This window comes from Tursiops truncatus, chromosome 19 (assembly GCF_011762595.2).
Source record: "Tursiops truncatus isolate mTurTru1 chromosome 19, mTurTru1.mat.Y, whole genome shotgun sequence".
In the NCBI taxonomy this organism is placed as follows: Eukaryota; Metazoa; Chordata; class Mammalia; order Artiodactyla; family Delphinidae; genus Tursiops; species Tursiops truncatus.
Window position 1 is genome coordinate 13,592,186 of NC_047052.1, and position 12,434 is coordinate 13,604,619.

Sequence of the window (12,434 nt, forward strand, 5' to 3'; positions counted from 1 at the left end):
CTAAGGATTTGTCCATTTCTTCCAGGTTGTCCATTTTATTGGCATAGAGTTGCTTGTAGTAATCTCTTAGGGTGCTTTGTATTTCTGCGGTGTCTGTTGTAACTTCTTCTCTTCCATTTCTAATTTTATTGATTTGAGTCCTCTCCCTCTTTTGCTTTTTTTTCCTTTCCTTTTTTTTTTTTTTTTTTTTTTTTGCCGTACGTGGGCCTCTCACGGTTGTGGCCTCTCGCATTGCGGAGCACAGGCTCCGGACGCGCAGGCTCAGCGGCCATGGCTCATGGGTGCAGCCGCTCTGCGGCATGTGGGATCTTCCTGGACCGGGGCATGAACCCATGTCCCCTGCATCGGCAGGTGGACTCTCAACCACTGCGCCACCAGGGAAGCCCTCCCTCTTTTTCTTGATGAGTCTGGCTAATGGTTTATGAATTTTGTTTATCTTCTCAAAGAACCATCTTTTAGTTTTATTGATCTTTGCTATTGTTTTCTTTATTTCTATTTCTTTTATTTCTGCTCTAATCTTTATGATTTCTTTCCTTCTGCTTACTTTGGGTTTTGTTTGTTCTTCTTTCTCTAGGTGCTTTAGGTGTAAGGTTAGATTGTTTATTTGAGATTTTTCTTGTTTCTTGAGGTGGGCTTGTATAGCTATAAATTTCCCTCTTAGCACTGCTTTTGCTGCATCCCATAGATTTTGGATCGTCGTGTTTTCATTGTCATTTGTCTCTAGGTATTTTTTGATTTCCTCTTTGATTTCTTCAGTGATCTCTTGGTTATTTAGTAACGTATTGTTTAGGCTCCATGTGTTTGTGTTTTTTACGTTTTTTTCCCTGTAATTGATTTCTAGTCTCATAGCATTGTGGTCAGAAAAGATGCTTGATATGATTTCAATTTTCTTAAATTTACTGAGGCTTGATTTGTGACCCAAGATGTGATCTGTCCTGGAGAATATTCTGTGCGCACTTGAGAAAAAAGTGTAGTCTGCTGTTTTTGGATGGAATGTCCTATAAATATCAATTACGTCTTATCTGGTCTATTGTGTCATTGAAAGCCTATGTTTCTTTATTAATTTTCTGTTTGGATGATCTGTCCATTGGTGTAAGTGAGGTGTTAAAATCTCCCACTATTATTGTGTTACTGTCGATTTCCTCTTTTATAGCTGTTAGCAGTTGCCTTATGTATTGAGGTGCTCCTATGTTGGGTGCATATATATTTATAATTGTTATATCTTCTTCTTGGATTGATCCCTCATCATTATTTAGTGTCCTTCCTTGTCTCTTATAACATTCTTTATTTTAAAGTCTATTTTATTTGATATGAGTATTGCTACTCCAGCCTTCTTTCGATTTCCATTTGCATGGAATATTTTTTTCATCCCCTCACTTTCAGTCTGTATGTGTCCCTAGGTCTGAAGTGGGTCTCTTGTAGACAGCATATATATGGGTCTTGTTTTTTTTTTTTTTTTTTTTTTTTTTTTGCAGTACGCGGGCCTCTCACTGTTGTGGCCTCTCCCGTTGCGGAGCACAGGCTCCAGACGCGCAGGCTCAGCGGCCATGGCTTACGGGCCCAGCCGCTCTGCGGCATGTGGGATCTTCCCGGACTGTGGCATGAACCTGTGTCCCCTGCATCGGCAGGTGGACTCTCAACCCCTGCGCCACCAGGGAAGCCCGGGTCTTGTTTTTGTATGCATTCACTGAGCCTGTGTCTTTTGGTTGGAGCATTGAATCCATTCACTTTTAAGGTAATTACCGATATGTATGTTCCTATTACCATTTTCTTTATTGTTTTGGGTTTGTTTTCGTAAGTCCTTTTATTCTCTTGTGTTTGCCACTTAGAGAAGTTCCTTTAACATTTGTTGTAGAGTTGGTTTGGTGGTGCTGAATTCTCTTAGCTTTTGCTTGTCTGTAAAGCTTTTGATTTCTCCATTGACTCTGAATGAGATCCTTGCCAGGTAGAGTAATCTTGGTTGTAGGTTCTTCTCTTTCATCACTTTAAGTATATCATGCCACTCTCTTCTGGCTTGTAGACTTTCTGCTGAGAAATCAGCTGTTAACCTTATGGGAGTTCCCTTCTATGTTATTTGTCGATTTTCCCTTGCTGCTTTCAATAATTTTTCTTTGTCTTTAATTTTTGTCAATTTGATTTGTATGTGTCTCGTTGTGTTTCTCCTTGTGTTTATCCTGTATGGGACTCTGCACTTCCTGGACTTGGGTGTCTATTTCCTTTCCCATGTAGGGAAGTTTTCAACTATAATCTCTTCAAATATTTTCTTGGGTCCTTTCTGTCTCTTCTCCTTCTGTGACCCCTATAATGCGAATGTTGTTGGGTTTAATGTTGTCCCAGAGGTTTCTTAGGCTGTCTTCATTTCTTTTCATTCTTTTTTATTTATTCTGTTCCGCAGCAGTGAATTCCACCAACCTGTCTTCCAGGTCTCTTATCTGTTCTCTGCCTCAGTTATTCTGCTATTGATTCCTTCTAGTGTATTTTTCATTTCATTATTGTATTGTTCATTTCTGTTTGTTTGTTCTTTAATTCTTGTAGATCTTTGTTAAACACTTCTTGCATCTTCTCGATCTTTGCCTCCATTCTTTTTCCAAGGTCCTGGATCATCTTCACTATCATTATCCTGAATACTTTTTCTGGTAGGTTACCTATTTCCACTTCATTTAGTTGTTTTTCTGGGGTTTTATTTTGTTCCTTCATCTGGTACATAGCCCTCTGCCTTTTCATCTTGTCTTTCTGTGAATGTGGTTTTCCTTCCACAGGCTGCAGGATGGTAGTTCTTGCTTCTGCTCTCTGTCCTCTGGTGGATGAGGCTATCTAAGAGGCTTGTGCAAGTTTCCTGGTGGGAGGGACTGGTGGTGGGTAGAGCTGGGTGTTGCTCTGGTGGGCAGAGCTCAGTAAAACTTTATCCTCTTGTCTGCTGATGGGTGGGGCTGGGTTTCCTCCCTGTTGGTTGTTTGGCCTGAAGCGAGCCAACACTGGAGCCTACCCAGGCTCTTTGGTGGGGCTAATGGTGGACTCTGGGAGGGCTCACGCCAGGGAGTACTTTCCAGAACTTCTGCTGCCAGTGTCCTTGTCCTCACAGTGAGCCACAGCCACCCCCTGCCTCTGCAGGAGACCCTCCAACAGCAGCAGGTAGGTGTGGTTCAGTCTCCTATAGAGTCACCACTCCTTCCCCTGGGTCCCAATGCGCACACTACTTTGTGTGTCCCCCAAGAGTGGAGTCTCTGTTTCCCCCAGTCCTGTCAAAGTGCTGCAATCAAATCCCACTAGTCTTCAAAGTCTGATACTCTAGGAATTTCTCCTCCTGTTGCCGGACCCTCAGGTTGGGCAGCTTGATGTGAGGCTCAGGACCTTCACTCCAGTGGGTGGAGTTCTGTGGTCTGAGTGTTCTCCAGTTTGTGAGTCATACAGCCATCAGTTACGGGTTTTGATTTTATTGTGATTGCGCCCCTCCTACCGTCTTACGTGGCTTCTCCTTGTCTTTGGATATGGGGTATCTTTCTTCGTGAGTTCCAGTGTCTTCCTGTCGATGATTGTTCAGCAGTTAGTTGTGATTGTGGTGTTCTCACAAGAGGGAGTGAAAGCATGTCCTTCTATTCCACCATCTAGATCCTTTCAGTGTCACTCTTTTAGCTTTTTATGTTTCTTTAAGACATCTTGGTGATTGTTGGCCCTTTCCCTTGTAAGTTTTAGAATCAACTTGTCAATTTCTACAAAAACCTGTTTGGGAGTACCCTGAATCTGTGTTAGACCAATAAGTTGGTAATTAGTAAGAAATATGAGTTTTTCAGTCATGTGGTATCTTTGGTTTGTTTGCATCATCTTTAAATTCTCTCAGTAGTGTTTTGTAGTTTTTCTTGTATAGGTCTTGCAGAAATTTTGTTAAATTCATCCCAGAGTAGTTCATTTTTCTTGATAATATTGCAAATTTTGTTTTCCTTTAATTTTTTGCTAATTGCTAGTATTTAAGAATGCTTTCAGGTTTCCCTGGTGGCGCAGTGGTTGAGAGTCTGCCTGCCAATGCAGGGGACACGGGTTGTGCCCCGGTCCGGGAAGATCCCACATGCCGCGGAGCAGCTAGGCCCGTGAGCCATGGCCGCTGAGCCTGCATGTACAGAGCCTGTGCTCCGCAACGGGAGAGGCCCACAACAGTGAGAGGCACGCGTACCGCAAAAAAGAAAAAAAAAAATTTATCTGTGATGTTTTACTCCTTTCTTTCCAATATATATGTCTTTTATCTATCTATCTATCTACCTTTATTGCATCATCTTGGACCTTCAATATGATGTTTAATAGAAGTGGCGGTACATCTTTGCCTTATTCCTGGTCTTGGCGATAAAATGTTCAGTCTGTCTCCATTAAGTATGATGAAAACTACAGCTGTTTCATAGTTGTTCTTCATCAGGTTGAGGAAATTCCCTTTCATTCCCTATTTTGCTGAGAGTTTTCATCACTAAGAGATGTTGAATTCTGTTGAGTGGTTTTCTGTATCAGTTGAGGTTATCATATGATTTTCTTCTTTATTCCATTAATATGGAGAATTACGTTGATTTTTAACTGTGAAGCCTACTTTGCATAGCTGGAATAAACTCCATTATTATGTGTTATTATTACTATAATTATTTTTATATTGCCAAGTCAGATTTCCTAATGTTTTGTTAAGAATGTTTATGGCTAATTTTTGGAGAATATTATGGTTCTCTAATTTTCTTTTCCCCTGTAGTGGCTTTGTATGATTTTGGTATTGTTGGTGTCATAAAGTGAGATGGAAAGTGTTTCTTCCTTTTTATTTAAAAAAAAAAAAGTCTGTGAGGAGTTAATGCTACTTCTTCCTTAATTGTTTGGTATTATTAACTGAGTGGAACATACAGAGTTCCCATATACCCTGTGTTTCCACATATGCACAGCCTCCTCACTGTCAACATCCTGCACCCAGAGTACATTTGCTTTGATTGATGAACCTACATTGACTCATCATTATCACTCAAAGTCCATAGTTTACAGTTTGTGTCCACTCTTTTTTTTTTAAGTTATTTTTGATGTGGACCGTTTTTAAAGTCTTTATTGAATTTGTTACAATATTCTATTTTATGTTTTGGTTTTTTGGCCAGGAAGCATGTGGGATCTTAGCTTCCTGACCAGGGATCAAATCCACACCCCCTGCATTGGAAGGTGAAGTCTTAACCATTGTACTGCCAGGGAAGTCCTGGTGTTCACTCTTGGCGTTTTGTATTTCATGGGTTTTGACACAAGGACAATGACATATATTCACCATTTTAGTATCATACAGAATAGTTTCACGGCCCTAAAAATCCTCTGTGCTCTGTTGATTCATCCCTCTCACCCCATCCCCCAACCTCTGGCAACTTCTGATCTTTTTATTGTCTTCATAGTTTTACCTCTGCAGAATATCATATGGTTGAAATCATATAGTATGTAGCCTTTTCACATTGGTTTCTTTCACTTAGTAATATGCATTTAAGGTTTCAACATGAGCTGTCATGCTATGAAAAGACATTTCGTTTAAGCCTTGAATAAAATTTCATTGTATTGATGTACCACAATTCATCTGTCCACCTGCTGAAGAGCATCTTGCTTGCTTCCAAGTTTTGGCAATTGTGAATCAAGCTGCTATGAGCATCCATGTGCAAGCTTTGTGTGGATGTGAGTTTTCAGTTCCTTTGGGTAAATATCAAGGAGCACAATTGCTGGGTCTTATGGTACGAGTATTTTAGTTTTGTAAAAAGAAAAACTGCCGAAGTATCTTCCAAAGTTGCTGTGCCATTTTGCATTTCTACCAGCAACGAATGAAAGTTCCTGTTGCTCCACATCTACACCAGCATTTGGTGTTATTAATGTTTTGGATTTTTGGCATTCTTATAGGTATATAGTGATTTCTAATTGTTTTCATTTGCAATTCCCTAATGCATTATCATGTTAAGCATCTTCTCATATGCTTTTATTACATCTGTTTATTTTCTTTGGTGAGATATCTGTTAAGATCTTTTGCCTGTCTATTAATGGGTTCCTTTTTTTATTGTTGAGTTTTAAGAGTTATGTTCAACAACTGTCTCTGGTTGGTTTTGATAGATTGTCTTGGGGGGGAGACCACTTTTTGTACTAGTGAGCTCTGAGTAAGTTCAATAATAACAGCCTTACATGTGAAGTCTTTCATGTCCAATAATGACCCTTCTCTGGGAACTCCAACTTCTTGGACTGCCAGACTTGGTTGTGGCTGTTGTTTTTCAAGATTCCTGTGTACCTGGGGATGGGCAGATGAGCACAGGGAAATTAAAATGCCACAAAGCTCATTGTTTTTACTGAGATTCAGCTCTTTTCCTTGAATAATCATTCCCTAGATGGCTGCAAGTCTTTGGTTAATTTCTAGCATTTTGAGAAAGTTGATTTTGACAGTTTTTGCTAGTGTTCTCATTGCTTTTGTGGAGGAAAGTGTTTTCAGAACTTTTTACTCTGAGATTTTCAATGATGTCCATTGTCCTTTTGTGAGCAGTAACCTAAATTTGTAAGGTAGTGTTGTGAGAACTGGACGAAATTCCTTGCCTGTAGAACAGGAGGACAAGAGCTCAATTAAATGACCAGGGAAAGTAATATATGCACATCATGTCACATCATGTCAGTTTTTAATATATTTTATAGGTGCTGGATCTAGATGAGTCAAATTTTACTCGGTGAATAGTGAGTAGTTAAATCTCATCACCATATAACATGTAATGGTTTGTATCCTTTAAAATGAAATGAGGAATTACTATTTTTTTTGCAGGGGGGTCACAACATAAAATGTATTTCCTTTTGCAAGTCAGGGTGAAAAAAGTTTAAAAGACACTATTCTAGGACAGTGTTTTCCAAACTTCCCTTTAGCCTGGAATCATAAGAATCTAACTTGGGGGCCTAAAATAGATAAGGTAGAAGCTGAAGACTCTGGTCCCATGTGATCCTCTCCTAACACCCCCTCCCCAGGGGTCACGGGCCCCAGGCCTGGGAGTCTGCGAGGTCAGGGTTCACAGTCAAATTACAGCACAGGTGCACCAACAGGGGTGCAGAGGGACAGCCTATGCAAGAGTTGAATGCTCCTGTTGTGGAGAAATTATTTTTTGGTTAAATTAAGGTGGCCTTTAAGGCAGGCCCCAAACACTCCTGCCTGGCACAGCTAGACAGGCCAGCCCAGCACCCCCGCCAGCAGCCACTTCATGGCCTGATGTGTGTACTATTCCACAGTGACACCAGCACTTGTGGCTTCAGCTATGAACTCTCACCTCCAAAACCTTGTTCCCAGCGAGAATTCAGCAGTGTCAGAACAGTCTCAGGGTTTGGGACAGAAGCAACAAACGCCGAGAGTCCCAAAGGCTTGCTCCCAAGATTTGTCTACAGTGCAGACAAATCGGCTTTATTTAAGGGACTGAGCCTTGTTTCAGATGACGTTCGGACTTTACCTTCTAGAAGTAAGCCTTTTGTCGCCAATCACTTAGGTAGATGTTTGGAGTTAAGTTGTTTTTCTTGAAATGAGCAAATAATTTTGTTGTTTATTTTTTTAATTTTTTTTTTGCGGTATGCAGGCCTCTCACTGCTGTGGCCTCTCTCGTTGCGGAGCACAGCCTCCGGACGCGCAGGCTTAGCAGCCATGGCTCACGGGCCCAGCCGCTCCGCGGCATGTGGGATCTTCCCGGACCGGGGCACGACCCTGTGTCCCCTGCATCGGCAGGCAGACTCCCAACCACTGCGCTACCAGGGAAGCCCATGAGCAAATAATTTTGGCAAATTTTCTTCAACAAATACCTCAAACGCAGCAGAATAAGTCAACATAAGGCCGTGGTCCACTTGGAAAAAAGCCATTTGACAGGGTTTATTCAAAAGATTGGAAAAAGCAATGAAGGCATCTACAGTAAGTTCAAGATCAACACGGCTGCTATGAAGGCCATTCCCTGAACGTAACCCACATCCGTTCGGTAACAAGTGTAAGCTTCCAAAATGCTGTGCAACATGTTGTGATACGGGCCACCTTGCTGGAAAATGCAGAGATTAGGGAATGTTCTGGAAATGTCTAGTTTAATAAACTCCAGACTGGCTTCTCTGTCTTCTGCTGAAAAACCAGCATCTTCATTCTCCACTTCAGAGCCTCCCGTACTAAAGGACTACCCCTGCTCCTTGGCTTGGGCAAGACAGATGTCAGAGAGCTCCTGGGTGATGTTTAACTCATTGCCAATGGCTAAGCTCCAGACTTTGCCTCTCACACTGGGAGGGATTCCCTGCCACCATAAATCTCTAACTTTCCCTAGAGTACCGCATTGTTTGCCGGTTAGGCAAAATCTCATTATTCCAAGTGAGGACGGCGTTTCCAATACTTTCTTCTAATCTGCATCTTTCTTCCAGCTGCTTTTTCCTTCTCTGAGCTTCTTTCAACTCTCATTTTTTTGGCTGGAACCACCATTTCTTCATACTGTTGCCTGTGTTACTGAGCTTCTTCAGCTGGCTTTGCTGAGAGATTTGCTGGTCTGTCTTCCAGGATGAGTGTGGTGGTGGAGAGAGGCTCAAAGTCAATATTCTTCCTCACATTCTGCTTTGGTGAGGGTGGCCTGCTAGGTCGTCCAGGCTTGTTTTCATATTCCAAGAACGCCGAGGGGCTCAGAGGCGTGCGGCCGGCGGCTCCAGGCCCGAGTCAGCGAGCGAGTGGGGCTCCATGGCGGGACCTTGGGCTTGGCTCTGGTGGCCGGGTGGGGCGAGGAGTTACTATTTAAATCATAATCTAATATTCTCTTCCACCTGAAACTTTTTGCCATCTGAAATATCTCTTGATAGAAAAGGTACGTATCTTGTTTCTTTCTTTTCCCTGAATATAAATAGTGTTATATTTAAGATTACAATCAGGTTTTCATTTGAATTTCCTGAATGTATAGCAGGGACTTCTGATTCTTTATTACTAGATATTTTTTTTCTCCCTAGTTGTTGCTGCTTATGGAGTATTATGGGGAGAGAAGAGGGGAGGATTGATTTGTGAAAGATAGGTTGTCTTGGCTAGACAAGTCATGTGTAGGTCAAGTTGTTTGAGGGTGACCTGCTAATGTTGTAGAAGGATTTCATTGTAGTTTTATATTTTATTGAATTTAATTATACACACAGGGCAAATGAAAGGTGTAATGCAGTTGGTTTTGTGGTGTTTCATTCAATGTGATGGACATTTTGTAAGTACACTGAAAATACTGGGGAGAGGATTTTAAATCTGTCTACTTTTGATCATCTATGAATTTTACACAGAACTACGGTATAGTTAATCATTTAAAATTCTAGATTTGTTTTGCTCTATTGAATTTGATTGAGTTATATTTGAGATTTAAAAGTTAGAATGGAGCTTCCCTGGTGGTGCAGTGGTTAAGAATCCACCTGCAAATGCAGGGGACACGGGTTTGAGTCCTGGCCTGGTAAGATCCTATATGCCACAGAGCGTGTATATATATAATCTCCAGATCAAGATATAAAACATTTTCAGGGATTCCCCTGGCATTCCAGTGGTAAGGATCCATGCTTCCAATGCAGGGCGCGTGCCCTGGTTGGGAAACTAAGATCCCACATGCCACCATATTTGCAAACGAAGCAACTGACAAGGGCTTAATTTCCAAAATATACAAACAGCTCATACAGCTCAACAACAAAAAAACAAACCAATCGAAAAATGGGCAGAAGACCTAAACAGACATTTCTCCAAAGAATACATACAGATGGCCAACAGGCATATGAAAAATGCTCAACATTGCTAATTATTAGAAAATGCAAATCAGAACTACAGTGAGGAGTCTTATCACCTCACACCTGCCAGAATGGCCATCATCAAAAAATCTACAAAGAATGAATGCTGGAGAGTGTGTAGGGAAAAGGGAACCCTCCTACACTGTTGGTGGGAATGTAAATTGGTGAAGCCACTATGGAGAACAGTATGGAAGTTCCTTGAAAAACTAAAAATAGAGCTACCATATGATCCAGCAATCCCACTCCTGGGGCATATATCCAGAGAAAACCATACTTAGAAAAGATACATGCACCGCAGTATTCATTGCAGTACTATTTACAATAGCCAATACATGGAAGCAACCTAAGTATCCATCAACAGATGAATGGATAAGGAAGATGTGGTATATATGTACAATGGAATATTACTCAGCCATAAAAACACGAAATAATGCCATTTACAGCAACATGGATGGATGTAAAGATATCACACTAGCGCGAAGTGAGTCAGAGAAAGACAAATAGCATATGATATCACTTATATGTGGAATCTTAAAAAGTGATACAAATGAGCTTATTTACAAAAGAGAAACAGACTCACAGACAGAAAACAAACTTATGGTTATCAAGTGGGAAAGCGGGAAGAGGGATAAATTAGGAGTTCGGGATTAACAGATACATGCTGCTATATATAAAACAGATAAACAAGGACCTACTGTAGAGTAAGGGAACTATATTCAATGTCTTATAACAACCTATAATGGAAAAGAATCTGAAAAAGAATATATATATATATAAAGTATATATATGTAAAGAATATATATATGTAAAGAATATATATATGTAAAGAATATATATATGTAAAGAATATATATATATATATATAACTGAATCACTTTGCTGTGAAACTAACACAATATTGTATATCGACTATACTTCAATTAAAAAAAGACCTGTAGTGGGCTTTCCTGGTGGCACAGTGGTTGAGAGTCCGCCTGCTGATGCGGGGGACACGGGTTTGTGCCCTGGTCCGGGAGGATCCCACATGCCGCGGAGCGGCTGGGCCCGTGAGCCATGGCCGCTGAGCCTGCACGTCCGGAGGCTGTGCTCCGCAACGGGAGAGGCCACAGCAGTGAGAGGCCCGCGTACCACACACACACACAAAAAAAACCTGTAGTACCAAGGAACCAAGAAAAAAATTTTTTTCAGCTACTGTATATTTACTTCATATAAATGTCTTGTGAACATTTTACATCATGAGTTTAAATTTTCTGTTCTGTGGATTTATTTTTACACTTTAAAAATTATTTTAAACATACTAAACATGGTTACCAAATAATCTGTGTTTGATAATTCCAAAAAATGAACTCGTAGGTTTGTTTTTGCTAGTTTCTTCCATAATGCATAGTTTGTTCCACCAGATAACATTTGTGTTCATTGCAATCTGGCTTTTTTCAGTGTGACTAGTCGCATACAACTAAAAAAAATTTTTTTTTATTGGAGTATAATTGCTTTACAATGTTGTGTTAGTTTCTGCTGTACAATGCAGTGAATCAGCTATATGTATACCTATATTCCCTCCCTCTTTGACCTCCCTCTTCCCACCCCATCCCACCCAACTAGGTCGTCAGAGAGCACCGGGCTGTGCTTCCTGTGCTTTATAGCTTGTTCCCACTAGCTATCTATTTTACGCATGGTAGTGTATATATGCCCATCCTAATCTCCCAATTCAACCGACCATCCCCTTCCCACCCCATTTCCACATGTCCGTTCTCTATGTCTACGTCTACCTCTCTATTCCTGCCCTGCAAATAGGTTCATCTGTACCATTTTTCTAGGTTCCACATACATGCGTTAATATATGATATTTGTTTTTCACTTTCTGGCTTACTTCACTCTGTATGACAGACTCTAGGTCCATCAACATCTCTACAAATGACCCAATTTCGTTCCTTTTTATGGCTGAGTAATATTCCATTGTATATATGTACCACATCTTCTTTATCCATTCATCTGATGATGGACACTTAGGTTGTTTCCATCTCCAGGCTATTGTAAATAGAGCTGCAATGAACATTTTGGTACATGACTCTTTTTGAATTATGCTTTTCTCAGGGTATATGCCCAGCAGTGGGATTGCTGGGTCATATGGTAGTTCTATTTTTAGTTTTTTAAGGAACCTCCAATACTGTTCTCCATAGTGGCTGTATCAATTTACATTCCCACCAATACTGCAGGAGGGTTCCCTTTACTCCACACCCTCTCCAGCATTTATTGTTTGTAGATTTTTTGATGATGGCCATTCTGACTGGTGTGAGGTCATACCTCATTGCAGTTTTGATTTGCATTTCTCTAATAGTTAGTGATGTTGAGCATCTTTTCATGTGCCTCTTGGCCATCTGTATCTTTTCTTTGGTGAAATGTCTATTTAGGTCTTACACCCATTTTTTAATTGGGTTGTTTGTTTTCTTGATATTGAGCTGCATGTACTGTTTGTATATTTTGGAGATTAATTCGTTGTCTGTAGCTTCGTTTGCAAATGTTTTCTCCCATTCTGAGGGTTGTCTTTCCGTCTTCTTTATGGTTTCCTTTGCTGTGCAGAAGCTTTTAAGTTTTATTGGGTCCCATTTGTTTACTTTGTTTTTATTTTCATTACTCTAGGACGTGGTCAAAAAAGATCTTGCTGTAATTTATGT

General features: G+C 40.6%; 1 pseudogene; it reads right to left on the bottom strand.

The window, feature by feature from the left end:
• Positions 1-1,440: 1,440 nt before the first annotated feature.
• Positions 1,441-8,668, bottom strand: LOC141277236 (TBC1 domain family member 14 pseudogene; annotated as a pseudogene).
• Between the last annotated feature and the right edge of the window lie 3,766 nt (positions 8,669-12,434).